The 17917-nt window shown below is 38.2% G+C and overlaps 1 protein-coding gene and 1 pseudogene across 5 annotated transcripts in view; both read left to right on the top strand.

The window, feature by feature from the left end:
* Nucleotides 1-17917, top strand: part of LOC112052940 (uncharacterized) — a 44980-nt gene that overhangs the window by 2727 nt on the left and 24336 nt on the right. Inside the window, exons 1-2 of one of the 5 annotated variants that reach the window (XM_052891374.1) lie at nt 980-1192; nt 17404-17597. The gene's annotated coding sequence lies outside the window, so the exon portion shown is untranslated. Of the gene's footprint in view, nt 1-978; nt 1193-17403; nt 17598-17633; nt 17838-17917 lie in introns of those variants that run through there. The other 4 variants (XM_052891375.1, XM_052891378.1, XM_052891376.1 and 1 more) reach the window with 4 other exon arrangements.
* Nucleotides 10793-11563, top strand: LOC128199912 (uncharacterized; annotated as a pseudogene).

Genomic DNA, 17917 nt, shown 5'->3' with positions numbered 1-17917 from the left:
TAATTATTATATGATATTCTACTATTAAATGATGTATATGCCCCACACCAACCCCACAGTTGCAGTTAGGGTTGCCAAGCGTTTAAAACTATACCACAACTATATTATACTCGTATATAATATTGAACTATATTTCGGGTCTGCGTGTACTGTTAAATGAATTCCGAACTTAAAATTATCGATTAAAAAATTTTGGTTTTCCAAATATTTAACGTGAAAAACGTGAAATACCATATAATATATCTTATTTACTTAAGACTAAAGTTTGTGAAAAATGCAATAAGTATAAATAAATATATAATTTTATAAAAACAAATGAGTTTTTCGCTTACTTCTTTTTAAGCGTACTGTACATCTTTTTGGCTAAATCTGAAAGATACTATATTTTTCTTGAGAAATTTTGGTAACCCTAGTTGCAAAGTGATCCTTCACTTTTAAATTTTTTTGGGTAGATAAATTCTTTTAACTAATACATAGTAGGTACGTTTTTTTAAATTAAATAATGAGGGGAACAAGATCCCAATATCCCTTGGTCACGCCATCACGCGTTGGACCGATTTCACTATTTTTTTATGTGTTTGTTATTTGCCAGGAGAAGGTTCTTATGACAGAAAAAAATTAAAAAATAGCACAGAAAATTAGATAAAGGAGTATAGGTAGAGTAGGGGTAGGGTAGGGGTAGGGTAGACGTAGGGTTGGTAGGGTTGAAAGTTCATATCGAGTTTCACGCGGACGAAGTCATGGGAGTCCGCTAATCAAAAATATATTCTTTCAATACTGTTCGGCCGCAGAGTAAGCAACCCATGTGCAATTTGTCGATGTATTTTCTATTATTTATTTGTTATCCCTTCCCGTAATAAATAACAGATAAAGGTATATTTCTTATACCGGATCTCGTACTATTAATAAAAGTTATTGAGAAACGAGTCGCCTGACATTGGCGCGGGCGCGGGCGCGGCGGGAAAGTGTCGCTATCAGTGCGTGCGCGTGTGTGTGTGCTCAAGGACGCTCAAGTTTGGACAAACAACATGTCGACACGCTCGCTCGAATGAGAAACCGATGAATTTATTATATTATAATTGACTGTAATCATTCAAACTTTGTGTATGTACCTATGTGATATTCAATATTCATGGCGTCGAACAAAATTATGCACGAAGTAAGCCATGGTGGTGGAGCGTTTTCTTGCCAAGTAAGTAATCTACCAGACTTTGGTGTGTCCGATAGCAAATAGGTATGCCCCATACGAATGGTCTGGCTGATGCGATGGCTGAGGCATTGGAAGCAGGACAGCGTGGCCCCGCCAGGTCTGCTGCGTGCTGGAGAACGAGCTGATCCGACTGGTGGCAGGTTTTATTTTTATTATTTACAAGTTAGCCATTGACTACTCTTGATCACTTGATGGTCAGTGATGATGCAATCTAATATGGAAGCGGGCTAACTTGTTAGAAGTAGGATGAAAATCCACACCCATTTCGGTTTCCCTACGGTACGTCTTTAGCTAGGGTGGTAACTAGCCACGGCCGATGTCTCCCACCAGCCAAACGCGAACCAAATACTTGAAAAAATCTCAATCAGCTCTGCCGGGGATCGAACCCAGGGCCTCCCGCCTCCGTCTAGTAAATCCACTGCACTGTGGCCGTCAAAAAAGGTTTCCTTCCCACGCCTCGCGGAATGTCACTCGTCGCTCGTCGACGTTTTCCGGCGCTGCTCCGTCGCGACGTGAGCACTCCACCGGTTCAACCACCATTTCAATTGATTTTGATTATCTTTGTCCATACATGGCATATCTATGTGATGTAGGTATAAACAATTGTATACAAAGCGTACGATCGTGACGTGCGCCCGCGTGACGTCAGAGTGCACCTCAACGTGTCACCTGAGCAGTGGACGCTCCGCGCGCGCCGGCGACGTCACACCGGCGCACCTGTGACGTCACATCGACATGCATCATTGGCACAGTAATATTACTGTGTCATTGGCCTGTCGCCGCCGGCCAAGACGGGCCGAGGGGATTCGCTATGTAGATACTACGTGAGTTATTAACCGAGTTCAAAAAAGAGGAGGTTCTCAAGTTGATCGGTATGTTTTTTTTTTAATGTATGTACACCGACTACTCGAAGACGCCTGAACCGATTTGGAAAATTATTGTTTTAGGTCTGATGTTGGGAACTTCTGGAAATCGAGAGGAACTTTCAAAAAAAATTATGAATGGTTTTTAAATTTTATTGAAAAAAACATTTCCGGCTTAGCACCGCCTTCATATTGATCAGCAGGTAGAACACAATAATGTTATGATGTTATTTTTCGCTTTTAGTTTAGTGGGTAAGTTTTTTAGGTTTTGAAGTCGGTTGTATTTTTGTAGTAGTAAACTGCGCTAGCTAGTAGCGCTGCCAGCGTCAGCCGGTCATCGAAAAAATAAATTGCGTTAGTTTTATATTTACAAACTAAACTTCAGTCCCTTTAAAACTTTTAGGAGTTGAATTTCATTTTAAAATATTCTTAAATCACATTACATTTTATATGTATAGGGACCTACAGGTGGTCTGTGAGACCTACTCTGTCACATGATTCCGACCACCGGCTACCGAGCCGTGTCCTGTAGACTACAGGCTGAAGTGTAGGTTGTAGATGTCCACACCTAGACCGCACCAGTGGCCCTAGTCTCCGTTTATCGCTTACCTCTCATAATCTGTAAAGTCCCACTAAATAATTTTCACAAATGTAGTGCGCCTGTTCAAAATGAAAGAACGTTTTAACCCCTGCTTTATGTAGCTATATGTTTGCGACCAAGCTTTCGCTGAACGCTCTGCATCAAGATTCAATTTAGGTACGAAATTAAAGAAAAACATATAAAGTAACATCTAGTTATCTAATTGTTCTGCTGTAATCACAAATTGCCACCTGTAATTCTCTTTTGTGTTGTAAAGTTTTGGGAATAAAGTAAAATAAGACTTAAGAAGATATAATTTAGATAAGCTTACTACATTAATTTATATCGGTATCGAACCTGCTGTGGCTGACGATGACGATGCTAGTGGAATACTCTGCGACGATTTGTTACCTGCGATAAACGAACGTGTGATAAAAATACAAGAATCGAAAGAAAAGTGCCAAGTTATAAATACACTGAGTGTCGCCGCCGCTGCCAACGCGCCGAGCGGAGCGGGAACCGGAGCGGGCAACGGAGCGGGCAACGGAGCGGGCAACGTAACGGGCAGCGGGCAGCGGTCAGCGATCACAGCAGGCATTCAGGGGAACATCAATGTTACTAATGCAGAACATTCGGCCCGTAGTGTGGATGCACAATGACTCTCATCTTCTACAAATACGAGTATGGCCTGCGGTGCCCAGACTTTATTCTTTATCTTTTCATATATACAGGATGTCGTAAATATTACGACATACTTTACAGGTTGATAGCTGACATTGCGTTATTTTAGTAGGCCTTGATGTCAGCTATCACCCTGTAAAGTATTTACGAGACAGGCTGTATAATGTAAGATAGAATAGAACATACTTTTTTAACCGACTTCCAAAAAGGAGGAGGTTCTACGTTCGGCTGTATGTATGTTTTTTTTTTTTTGTACCTTGTTAAGATGTAGTCCCGGCGCCGAGCGCGAGCTCGGTACTATAAATATTTTTTTTTGTTTCCCGTAAACAAGTTCGTGGGAATTTAAAGATTGTAAAATGCGATAAACATAAATTACGTAACTCGGTATGTGGTCTGCGGAATTATCGGCGACAAGACAGGGAGACCCAATTTTTTTGTAACATTCAATTAATACATTATTTCAATAGATACAGCTATAGTTTAGCCATGTTCGATGTGTACCACCAATCAGGTGCAAGCAGGTGTCAACAACCTATTGGAAACTTCATGATAATCATTTATTTTAATTAATAGTACAAGTCTGTAATAAAGAGGTGAAATTTTATTGTTTTAGTATAATTTCCTACCGAATACTTTTTAAGTACCCTTGGAAAACTAAAGAAGACTTAGTTTTAAAAATGGATTTAATAAGCTAAGTATTTATTTTAAATTGTTGTGATTAAATAATTTAAATTACAATATTGCTAAATCTAAAACATTCGTAAAACCATGATTAGTTTACTAATACTTCAAATTTACAAATCTTCAATTTGACTATTTATGAAAATGGAGCCAAATGTTACTTACCTACGAAATTGATAATAAATGTCCGCTCATTGTGATAAGGTTGTCAAAAATGTACTCGTTGACATAAAAATAAAATGACAACTTTTAAATTACATATTAGACGATTGAGTTAAGTTCCAGATAACAATATACAAGTTTTATTTTTATTGTACCAATAAGAAAAGGTGAAAAAATTACAATGTTCCTTTTTTAAAATTTGACAACCCTATTTTATGGTAATTAGTGGTTTGTTTACATCGAGTATTTTTGGACTGAGCCTCTTGTCTCTAGTATAGTCACCTACAGTTTAGATAGCTGCGTGATAAATTCTAGATTTATCCTTCCATAGTTCGCGCACTGCGGAGCATGTCGGCGTCACTACATTAGGTACTCGAAGGTTCTGTTTGCTTACAAGTTTAATACTTATACTACAGCCTTTCTCGATGAATACTGTTCACCAACAAGTCATTTCACACCTAATAATAATTATAACTAGCGGACGCCTACGACTTCGTCCGCGTGAAAGTCTATGTAAACTTTCAACTACGTCTACCCTACCCTACCCCTACCCTAACCCTACCCTACCCTTACCCTACCCCTACCCTCCCCACCCCTACTCTACCCCTAGCCTCCCTACCTTATCCCTATCCCACCCTACCCTCCCTACCCCGACCCTACCCTACCCTATCCTACCCCTACCCTACCCATTAAGGCTTCACCTTTTTATTTATCCGCCTTTTTATTCCTCCCGCCGCGAGTCGCGTCGAGCGAAAGGCTTGTAGTATAGGTAGGTAGCTGGTGTATTTTTCGCCGCGGGGAAAATACGTTGCGATCGTAGGAAATGTTACATAACGAGCCGGCACTCTGTAGGTACTGGCCTACGTAATCTCATTACATCTATGACTGCTGCGAAGAGATACACTGACAGATGTAAATTGTTGTGCAGCCCAGTGGATATGACCTACGCCTCCGGTACCGGGTGTAGGTTCGAATCCGGTCCGGGGCATTCACCTTTAACAGATAACTTGCCACGCGGCACGTGTCGGCACTATCAGCGACTATCTACACAAACACATCTATTTGTTTTATTTCACGGTAAAGCTTGCTTGCGATCTCGCCACACAAGATGGCGCCTCGCTGACTGGGGCTGTAGGTGGCTGTAGTTTACCGTGAGTACTATACCGTGTCACAGAAAACATATGTACCTACAAGTACCGTATTTCCACACGAGAAAGCTAATTCCCTTATCGGATCGTGTTCGCGATTACGGTAAGAGATTGATAAATAAATACCTACAACCAGTAACAGCTACTCATTCTTACCGCGCGAGGCGCGCGTCACCGGCTCGTTCCGAGAAGCGCATTGTTTTCATTTGTTGCTGTTTATCTACGCCTCAGTTTCCTCAAGCGCGAACTTGTACATATCTACAGATTGTGTTATTGATAGTGCAAGAGCTCACGGGTGTCTCGAGTGCGAGCCGACATTAGGGTGAGAGTCGGGCGAGCTGCACGGGACGGGGACAGTCCGACTCAGTCGCACCTACGTGAAACAAAACGGAACCGTCTCTCTGTACATCTCCACTGACCAATGCCTCTCAATGTCCGTTCGCCTCGCCGTTCGCACTATCACTATCACACTTTCCCTAAGTCAAGCGCATAGATGATACACAATGCAAAAAAAAAAATACAAACAATCTGTATAATGAACTGCTTGCCTCTTCCACATCAGTCCCGGCGCCAATGCTTTGCATTGATCTGACTTGTGACAGCCCATGTGCAACCAAAACTTCAGCTATGCCACAATCTAGACATACTTTCTTTAATAGCCACAAAAAAATTAAAAAATATATTAAAATTAAAAAAATAATCAAAAAGACTCAAAAACTAATTAAATTTCATAGCACAAATAAACAAAACCTGGCTTTAAGAAAAGAACGGTCACTATTAATAAAAAAAGTTAACACTTACTGTTCTTTACTTGAAAATTCCAGGGAAAAATATGAAAATGAAACACAAATTTTACAGTATGAATTAAATCAAATGGAAAATTCCTTGCAGGAAATAACTGCTAAATATGAGTTGTCTCAAAGTCAGATCCATGATCAGATCATAGCGGCTGAAGAGTTGTTAGCCTTAGGTACATACAATATGGCCCGTTTTGAATCATTAAGTAACAAATGCCAATGTTCAAATCAGGTACCTTCGGTTACCCAGGATTGTAGTGTTTTGTCTATTTCTGGATATATTGGCAAAAATGAGCAGTGTAATAATAATGTTATTCCAATTCCTTCAATCTCAGATAATAATTTAAGTTCACATAGTTTTAATTTGCCAGACAAGGCTCAAAAAAAGACTCTAATAATTTCTGATAAGTTAGGTAAGGATTTTGGCTCCATTATGAGCCATTACTTAAACCATTCAGTGACTAATAAATGTTTTCCGGGGGCTAGTTTTAGTTATTTAATAAATAGCATAAGTATAGAAAATGTAGTTGGTTACTCAAATGTAATTTTGATGTTAGGGAACAGTTCAAATATTAAAAGGCATCAAATTATAAAATGTATTGAAAAGCTTTTGGTATTACATAATAGAACCAAATGTAAATTTACATTATGTGCATTTCCATACCTTAAGTCAATTGCTAAAGAAAATAAGCATATCCATAACTTGAATCTTATGTTATACAACTTGACATACCATCACAGCGATGCATTTTTTTATTTTGACATGAATAAGTTTATCTCATCTTATTCGTTGACTAAAGATAATTTATATCTGCCAAAAAAATGTAAGCAGCATGTTGCCTCTCTGTTGGCTTACAACTTAAACGAGTCAGTTACAAGTGTTGTAACACAGTCTATTGACATTAATATGACATGTAATAATAGTAGTTATGTTTCTATTGACCAGAGTACGAATGATAGTACTGTCTCAATTGTTAATTGTAATTTAACCGATCCAGTTACAAGTATTGTAACGCAGTCTTTTGACATTTTTACAACCTGTACTAATAGTACAAATATTTCTATACCTGACCGCAGTACCAATCCTGGTACTGTTACAATTGAAAATTTTTTAAACTAAAAGATACGACAACGGAGATGCACTGTAACATTAACCTTGTACACCAAAACATACAGAGCATCAACGGCAAGGAGTTAGAAGTTGAACTATTTGTAGAAAAATTCAATATACACATATTATGTATTACGGAGCATTGGCTCACTAACTCACAGCTGTCAGTTCTTAATATTAATAATTATTCATTGTCAAGTGTGTTCTTCAGAAGGGCTGGTCATGGTGGCTCCTTAATTTTCTTACATAATAACTTAAAATGTAAGGATAGAAAAGATATAGTTCGTCTTTCTGTGGAATGCATTGTTGAACTTTCTTGTGTGGAGTTGGAACAAATTATTATAGTATGCGTGTACAGACCCCCTCCTGCTGACTTTGATCAATTTGAAGAGGTAATGGAAGATGTAATGAGGCGATTGTGCACATCTTCCAAACAAATACTGATTTGCGGCGATTTTAATGTTGATATTCTAACAGAAAACTCAAAATCTGTTAGATTTCTTAACTTATTTAAATGTTTTGATTTGATGCATGCTTTTAACGAACCTACTAGGATAACCGCAACTTCAGGTACCTGTCTGGATAATATATTTTATAATTGTGTGCTTGAGAGAAAGAAGATAATAAATAAATTAAGCTCTGATCATAGTGGTCAAATAATTACTATCTTAAATAATAAAACCAATAGCAATCAATGGGTAAAGTGTAGGCCAATAACTGAAAGTAAATTAAAGCGATTCAAAAATACAATTATTTCTAAAATTCCAAGTCTTGCATTTGAAAATAATCATCCAGACATGCTCTTTGGTACACTTTTCAAGACAATAGACAGAGAGTTTAGTAAAATTTTTAACTTTAAACGCATTAATGCTAGCCAAAAATTAAAGTTTAGCGAATGGGCTACTGTAGGCATTTACAAAAGTAGAGACAAACTGTACGAGTTGTACGAGGAAAAACAATATACTCAAACGCGAACTTATTTAGATTATGTCAAAAGTTACTCAAAAATTTTCAAACGTGTTTGTATTCTTGCGAAATCGTTACACATCAAACAGAAAATAATTGAGTCTGAGAACAAGATACAAACCACCTGGAATATAATTAATAGAGAATCAGGAAAAATCAAACCGCGGGATATCAGTTTTGAATTAATTGTCAATGACAAAAAGGTAAACACTGATATCGAGGTTGTTAATGCCTTTGAAGATTTTTTCCAGAATGTTCCTATCTTGTTAACTGATTCACTAGATTCGTCTGCTACGGAAGCCCAGAGACTATTAAGAGGCAATGTTAAAGAGTGCAACGTTCTTTTTGAATTTCACCACATAACTGTATCAGACATTAAAAAATCTTTCAATTTGTTAAAATTAAAAAGAACCGGAGATCTGTGGGGCATGTCAGTGAAAGTAATATCTAATATAATTGATGTAATTGCTCCCCACTTAGCCATTATTTTTAATGAATGTGTGGACTTAGGTATTTTTCCGAACCTAATGAAGCATGGCAAATTGATACCACTTTTTAAATCAGGAGACAAATCAGATCTTAATAATTATAGACCGATTACAATATTGCCAACACTTAGCAAGGTCTTTGAAAAAATCATATTAAATCAACTTTTATGTCATTTTAATTTAAATAACTTGTTTCATCCTGAACAGTATGGTTTTACAAAAGGTCGCAATACAACTGATGCAGGGGCTAAACTTTTAAAACATATTTATGAAGCATGGGAAGGTTCTAAGAATGCTATTGGTGTGTTCTGTGATCTGTCCAAGGCGTTCGATTGTGTTGACCATAACACCCTTCTACTCAAGTTAAGCCACTATGGCATCAAAAGTGTTGCACTCGATCTCATTGCCTCTTATCTCAGTGATAGAACGCAGAAGGTATGCATAAATGATATAAAGTCGCACGGTTCCACTACCATAATGGGCGTCCCACAGGGTTCAATTCTGGGTCCTTTTCTATTTTTAGTGTACATAAACGATTTACCATACCATGTCAGCGGCATATGTGAGATTGTACTGTTTGCTGATGACACATCCTTAATTTTTAAGTCCGACAGAAATAAAGATAACTCTGACGACGTAAACCGTGCCATATCGCATGTGTCGCATTGGTTCACTGCAAATAATCTACTTTTGAATGCCAAGAAAACTAAATGTATTGAGTTTTCATTGCCAAATGTTAAAAAATTAGATAAGTTTATAATGATCGATGGTGAAACACTGGAAATGGAGAGTTCCACAGTTTTCCTGGGAGTGACCTTGGATTGTAAACTTCAGTGGGGTGCTCATATAGAAAAACTGTCTGGTAAACTTAGCTCAGCGGCATTTGCCGTGAGAAAAATAAGACAGTTTACTGATGTTGATACAGCTAGGCTTGTTTATTTTGCGTACTTTCACAGCGTAATGTCTTACGGTATTTTATTGTGGGGCAAGGCTGCCGATATACAATCTATATTTGTTCTTCAAAAAAGAGCAATTCGAGCAATATATCAATTAAAATCACGCGAGTCCCTTCGTCAAAAGTTTAAAGAAATAGGTATACTAACAGTAGCCTGTCAATATATATATAACAGTATAGTATATGTAAGACAAAATATTAATTTGTACAAACGAAAAGGAGATTTAAACCCACGTCTTACTAGACACGGGCATAAGTTAGTTATTTCTGCATATCGTCTCCAAAGAGTAAAAAAATCTTTTGTAGGTTTGGGTGTACTATTCTATAATAAGATCCCCAAGACTGTGATGGACCTGCCAATGCATAGCTTTAAGCAATGTGTTAAAAAACATCTACTTAGTCGAGGGTACTACAACATTGATGAGTTCCTTAATGATAAAGATGCTTGGAGGTCGTTGGATCAGCTTCCACCTTCACACAGAAAGTAAAACTATAAAAAATGTAAACAGTAATTGTTATTAATTGTAAATTATAATACTGTATGAGGCATACTCCGACGTAATATCACGTGAGTTTTAGCCGTGTTTCATAATCAATTAATATGAATAACACTCACGATAGTTTAAATTCTAAAATACTGTATGACTTTTTCAAAAGAGCAACTGTTGAGTTTCTTGCCGGTATCTTCTCAGCAGAACCTGCCTTCCGAACCGGTGGTAGAATCTTTACAAATAGTCAACTGACGTGTCAAAAGTGCTTGTAAACTGAGCCTACTTGAAATAAATGATTTTTGATTTTGATTTTGATTTTGATTTTTGAATGCGCGCGTAAAGAAGTAACATTCCTCCGACACTGAAGTCTAGTAATTCCCGTGAATAATTACTGCGATAGAGTCATCGACCATAAAACTGTATAATATGGTCGTTGGATAGTAAAACCGCTTTTTGCGAAAGCATCAACTTTCCAGAATTTAGGTAGGTAGGTACCTAAATAAATTTTCTGTCATTTGGAATTCAAAATGATTTCTGTTGCAAAATGGATTTTGTTATAAGGTACAACCACTACCAATAATAGTTACTTCCATTTTAGAAACAATTCAAAATTAAGAAAGTACCTAATTTGTATATATCAAACAACTTAACGCAACACACGATGACTGGAATAAAACAGATTACAAATAAAAAGTTATCACCAGACTTACAGAAAGAAGGGGAACTAACGAAAGAAATTGTCCTTTCTACGAAAGAAAAACACGGCGTTCCTGCAGGCTCTCGTCTCTTTCCCATCAGACATTAGCTAGCGTTAGAAAACTAAGTTTTTACCATCCTTTCTTTTTACCGAAAGACAGTTTGGACCCAGTCCTGGCAGCGATACAGTCCTACAATCATTCAACTGAACGTTTGCATACAAAGAGGACTTGTATTGACCAGAAACAGTTGGCTGTGAAACATGGCGACGACTGAGGAACACATTTGATAAATTACCAGAAGTTCCGGTGTCGTTGGGTCATCCAATGAAGCGGGAGGCGTTACGGAACGTAATTCGCCTTTCAGCGTGAAACTAATGAACTCTGGAGTACACTCCTCGCAAACCAATCCAGGACACAGTACACAGCCGGCGGGCGGCGCCATTTTCTTTTATTAAAAATATCTTTGATCACGTCTCTATTAGTAATTATGTAATAAATATTATTAAAACACTACAACTTAACGATATAAGTGCGGTAAGTTGAAAATCACAGCCGAACCAATATTCCAATGATATATAAATAAATAAGGAAGCAGAGGCTGTAATTATCAAAGCGCGCGTATGTCATACGATTTATTATAATTTTTAAAATTACACATTTGCGAGGAAACACTTTTTGAAAATGAAAATTTGCATCTTTGTCTGTTCTTGATGATAACATTTTGATACGAAACAGCCAGTATGGGGATGATGACTAGGTTTGAATATATTGATTTTTATGATACATTCGGGTAAATAAGGTCAATGTTAACTAATTTATACATAAAAAGCAAAGATTGTCTGGATATTTGCAAAATAAATGAGATTAGTGATAATAGATGATAAGTGCGCAAGCACAAAAGCGTAAATTATGACATTTTCAGAACGAAATTCTTGCTCCTTTAATTTTTTCAAAAATTCGATTAAGTGGGAAAAAAAAACGGTGGGCTGGATTGAATTGAAACTTTGTAGGGTTTTTGTGGGTATATTGAACAGTAAAAGGCACACTTAACGTCAGTGGTTTCCGCAATATTTTTGATTGGGCGCTTGATTTTCCAAAAGACGACAAAAAGCCCTTTTTTGGATGCTTTTTCAAATTCATGTAATGATTGAAAATAATTTTTTTTTTCAAAATTCAATTGCCAATCCTTGTAGAGAGTTTATTAAAATTTTTGAAACCAACCTCAAAATTTCTGTGCGATCATTGGTTGCTGAGATATTGGTAATCAAAGACAAAATGATCTTTTTCCATTCAAACATCGATATCTCAGCAAGAAATGCTCGTATCGAGATTTAAAAAAAACGAAATTAAATCTGAATAAACAAGCTATCCGATCCATATGGAGGTTGAGTCGAAAAAATTTTTTCCACGTCCGTAGATTAAAAAAAAAAACCAAAAAAATTTTCGAAAATTTTTTTTTCGGTGGTTTTCTTATGATTACTCGAAAAATATTTTCAAAAAAAAATTTTCAAACTCAGATCCAAAAACTAAACACATAGAGCTACAATTTGCTTTTTATTTTTTTGCTGTACGACTATTTTTGTATAAGTTACAGCCTGTTGAAAATCCCCCAAAAATTTGGATTTTTTTTCTGCTCCCTTAATTTTTGTGCATAGTATATTATACAATAATAGTTTTATACACCCAATATGTAGTAAAAGACTGACCACATATTCAGCTCGCCAACAAAATGGTAAGATGAAACCTTGAAAACAATATTTGCAGGGTGACTGAGCCTTCTTGCGTGAAAAATTCACGACAAGAGTAAATTATACCTACACTTAAAATTAAAATTAAAATTGTAAGAGGAAAGATTTGTATTTTGTATATAACGAATAAGCTCTGAAGCCGTGATAGCCCAGTGGATATGACCCCTGCCTTCGATTCCGGAGGGCGTGGGTCCGAATCCGGTCCGGGGCATGTACCTTCAACTATTCAGTTGTGTGCATTTTAAGAAGATGCGTGATTTTTAATATATATTACGTGTCTCGAACGGTGAAGGAAAAACATCGTGAGGAAACCTGCGTACGTGAGAATTTTCTTAATTTTTTGCGTGTGAGAAGTCTGCCAATCCACATTGGGTCAGCGTGGTGAACCATTGGCCTCACCCCTTTCATTCTGAGAAGAGACTCGAGCTCAGCAGAGAGCTGAATATGGGTTGGAAATGATGAATAAGCTCTGAAACTGGACCGATGTGATAATATATTTTACCATTAATCTCTTAGTAGCTAAGCATTCACTTCCAATCAAATCTAATAATATGCATAATTGTAAGCATAGACTCAGTGTATTAGTAGTTGATTTTCCTGAATAAATACTATTAATACTATAAACGCGTAATTTGTAAGGATGTATGTTTGTTTGGATGTTTGTTACTCTTTAACGCTGCTACTACTGAAGTGAATTGGCTGAATTTGGAATGGAAATAGATTTTACTCTGAATTAACACAAAGGCTATACCTTTAATCCCGGAAAAAGCCATGGTTCTCGCGGGATTGAATAGGAAAAACTGAATTCCACGCTGATGAAGTCGCGGGCGTCCGCTAGTAAATGAATAAAATGAGAATTCCACATTATTTCTGATGAACAAAAGCTATATTTTAGGTGCTCGTAATTCTTACTCTTACTCGTATTTTCACGGGAACGAAAACTAGGTAGAAAGGCCTTTATTTACAGACATATGACTACCTACCACAATGTATAAGGTATCTTTATTGTTTATTTATAACTACTTACTAATTAACTGGTGTTTTTTGTAATTAACAAAAAGTACCAGTTAGTCGTATCATGCAATTAAAGAGCCCATTGCGTTCCAGTTTGCGTTTGTCGTGCCAGTTCACCGTATACTGCCTGTTCATGAATAAATGTACGAATGTACCCAAGTACGGGATAATAACTGAAATTCGGCATGGCTTAGAAACACAAGCGGAGCATGACGTCATTGAAACTTGTTGAAGCCTTATTTTAGGACTTCCGCGCTACAGACTGCGCACAACTGTAACACGAAGTGAACGCGCTGGAGCGAACGACACACAGCCTCGTCCACAGGCTTCGCTCTCAGCTACTACTAGCACTAGCGCCCGCCCGCGGCGTCGCCTGGAGATGCCTCCTTGTAACTTTGTACGCGTTAGCGTGGGCAGTAATAGTTATACCGATTCGTAGACTGAAAATTATAAAAAATAATTTTTTCCTATTATAAAAGGACTAGCTGACGCCTGGCGGGTTCACCCGCGTGGTTCTCGTCCCCGTAGGAGTACGGGGATAATATATAGCCTATAGCCTCCCTCGATAAATGGGCTATCTAACACTTTCTAAGATTAGGGCGTTCAATCAAACTAAAACCACCACTATCCAAACTCCATAATTGGATAGCGTACTTACTTATGGAATTGATGTGTCATGTGGGCTGAAAACTTTTCAGCCTTCTTAAAATGAGGTAGGCATATTTGGCTGACGGCATGTGTGAGGTATGTGAGGTGTGTGCCCGACGCCCGAGACGGACGGACGCCGTCGCGTTGCGTCTGTAATGTAGAGGCAGCTAATCTCCAGTGCAAGTTTGTTTAAACGCTACGCTATGCAAATGCGACATTTGGGGGCCGCACACACGGCCTCACGCACACACGCGCGCAGCACTCGGTTCTTAAAACGTGTTTTCAGCTTTTTATAGTATCTAATTAATAATTCAAATTTCAATTTAATTACGACTCGCTGTGTCCCCGTCGCGCTCGGCCGACCGCGCGCCGCCAACCATGTACACTAATGTACTACTTACCTAACATCATCATCAATACACATAAATGAAGTTTGGATTTCAGAATAACTGTTTTTTCAAGCGCACCTATACCTATAACATAATCAAGCTTTTTAGGGTTTCGAACGTACGTACATACAAAAGCGAAACCTTTATAACATCACTCGCACTTATTATTGCGCACATTCGGATGTCCGTCTGTTTTCTCGGAATCTACTAGACCCATTAAGTTGAAATTTGGTACACATATCAATTAATGTGGACCGAACGCAGAGGTGTATCGTGAATGATGATGAAAATGGCGGGCAAGATGAAAAGTTGAAAAAAAACTTTAGCAAACTGCATCGTGTGATACATCAAATGAATGAGCGTTAGTTAATAATTTATTTGTATTATTGAAATAAACAGTGTTCAAGTTATTTACGAAAATTTACTATTCCCCTTTACTCAAAAACTATTTAACAGAAAAACAGGATAACTGAATCAAAAATTAAAAAAAAAATACAAAACTTAGCTTTTTAAATTCAAAAAAGGTTCTCAATTCGACCCGAAGGTTTTTTTTTTAATTTATATTACCTCACAATTGTGTCATTTATTAACCAATTTTGTTTTTTTTTGTTTGCAAGAATATACTACTAGATTGGTCCCATTTATTTTTTATATTTTCATAAAAAATAAAGTTCAGTTCGGTTCAGTAATTTTGTGTTTAAATCAAAATAACTGCAATAAGTGAACAAAAAACTTCCCATATAGTGGCGTTTACGGTCACCATGCCGTACACACTAAAAATACAAAAATAAAATCGTTTTCACTAAAAATTTAACAGACTTCAAAGGTGCATTACTCTGCAAGCAAAAAATAACATTATGCCTATGTCCTTTTTATTGTCGTTTTAAAGGTGGTGCCAAAAAACAATAAAGTTTAAAAGCCTATTTGGCATAGCACCGCCTTCAAACCGATCAATAGAAAGGATATTATTTTTCGCTTTTTAGAGTAATGCACCCTTGAAGTCGGTTAAATTTTTTGTGAATTTTTTTACATGTACATTGTTTAATTGATATTACAAAATACAAATTAATCAAATTGAATTACTTACTAAAAGGCTAACTATTGGGTACTTTACCCTACCTACCTATCTACTATCTAGGAAAGGAAGTAATAATCCTTAAACAAAATAGGTACCTACCTATATGATACTCGTATTAAGATATCAGCCGCTTGTTCTTGTTGTGTGCCTCAAGTTTATCTTTACTTCATTATTATGTTAATAATATTATAATACTTACAGTTTTTTGTTGTTATGTTTTTATGGTATTGGGTAGGTTCAAACTTCAAGCATAGAGCTGAGCTGACAGCATAAAATCATTGAGCTGTCATGATTTTTATTTTTATTGGTAAATGGAATTGGAAAGTAGGTAGATACCTACCTATAACCGGAGCAAGCTATGCAGGCGGCGGGCCGGCAGTCGGTCAGTACCGTCGGTCGCAGAGTGCTCGCAACTAGATCATTGAGCCGGTTCAGTCGTGTGACAGTCGCCCGCTCAGTGCTCGCTGGGGTCGTTCCGGTGCCCGCTACCACCCGCTACCATACCACAAACTTCACCTCTTTATAATATTAGTATAGAGTTTAGAGTAACTGCATCAAGTACCTTGAAATTACTGATATATGCTGCTTGCTGAGTTCCTATTTGATGAACAGAATTCAGAAAGTAGACAGTTTGTTAGATTCAACAAAAAGCAAAAATAGGGGTTCCTTAAGGGGCTACTAGGAAAATTTCTTTTTCCGGACTGAAAGAAAGGTTATTTTCATTTTGTAGGTAAGTATATACCTATAATGACATAACCCTTCTTGCAGTCGGGTAAAAAGAAAATAAAAATAAAAATAGGGTTCCTACTCTACTATGTCTATCCCATGGTGTGGGGTATCGTTATCGGTATTTTTATGCATTACATAAGGGATTAAAGTACTAATTTAATCTACGGAACCCTACACTGTGCGTGGCCCGACAAAAAAGAAAAAGTCCAAAAAAAGAACTCGTATAATATGACTGACGCACATTTTAATGTCTGTCTGTTGTCTCCGAATGTACTTGACCAGCAGTTGCAATGTACACATGTCAATTGTTGTGAGTTGTGACCCAAATACTGATGTATCGTGAATAGGTAAAATTTGACTACGGGGGGCATTCATGGGGGCACTTATGCTCCATAAGTGTCCCCCGTAAGATGGAAAGTTGAAAAAATACTTTTACAAACTTCGTCGTGTGATACATCAAATGAAAGGTCTTGTTATGAGGATTTCAAAAATATTTTTTTTGGAATTTATAAAACACCCTCTGGGTTTGTTACGGGCTCTCTCGGACCAAGGCACTTGGAACACAGAACACTTGTAACTTTAATTTTATGTTTTCGACTAAGTAGGTAATTCTAATCATTAATCACCATTATTAAGTTTCTAAAAATATTAGTTTTAGGTATACCAGATGTTTCGAAAGTACCTGTGCAGGCAGGGGCTGGTACCTGTGCAGGCAGGGGCTGCGCGCGAACGTATGCGTCACTGCAGGGAGTACGCTATACCTTCCTCGTCATGTGAGCATTGTTACGAGCGCGTACTGTCCGTGACTTTGAAACTGAGTGCCGACCTATCGTGACGCCACAGTGCAGTGCCATGTCGCGCGCCGCCCGCCCGCGCCGCTCACCGCTCACCGCTCACCGCTCAGCGCGACACAGTAACCGGCCGCTCGTGCGTAGTCTCGTTAACAATGTTGTTTTCGTATCACAGCGCACGCCCGCCGCACTCCGCACTCCGCACACTGCACAGTTCGCGCGAAACAGCCGCACGCGCCGGACGCGCCGCACGCGCCGCCCTCCGCCCGCGCCGCACGTCCGCACGCGCGACCGCCAGTCCCGGCCCTGCGCCGGGATGACCGAGACGAAGAGTCGCCTTCGCCGCAGCGCCGACATCGGATTCGTTAGGTGCGCTATCAATGTATCAGCTTCCGCAGTCGCGATCACGTGGCGGTCACTCGAGTGTATTCAACGGACGGTCGGAAGGAGGATTCCATACGAAAGCTCTGAAGTTCGAGTGTCCCGCGGCTCACTGGCCCGCCACCTGACGACCTCGGGAGATTTGCGACAGACTTGGAAAGTAGCTGCGCCATACTGAAGTGTTCGTAGTAACTTATCTTGTCACTCTTAGTCTGAACAAGGGGCAAGGTTAGTCGCCAGCACCAACTCGAACCCTTTGAATTCGAACCCCCTCGAATTGAAATTACTTGTGAATACAGATTTCCATA

The sequence above is a fragment of the Bicyclus anynana genome, chromosome 3, assembly GCF_947172395.1.
Source record: "Bicyclus anynana chromosome 3, ilBicAnyn1.1, whole genome shotgun sequence".
Classification (NCBI taxonomy): domain Eukaryota; kingdom Metazoa; phylum Arthropoda; class Insecta; order Lepidoptera; family Nymphalidae; genus Bicyclus; species Bicyclus anynana.
Note: the sequence above shows the minus strand (reverse complement) of the source record. Positions and strands in the feature narration are given on the sequence as shown.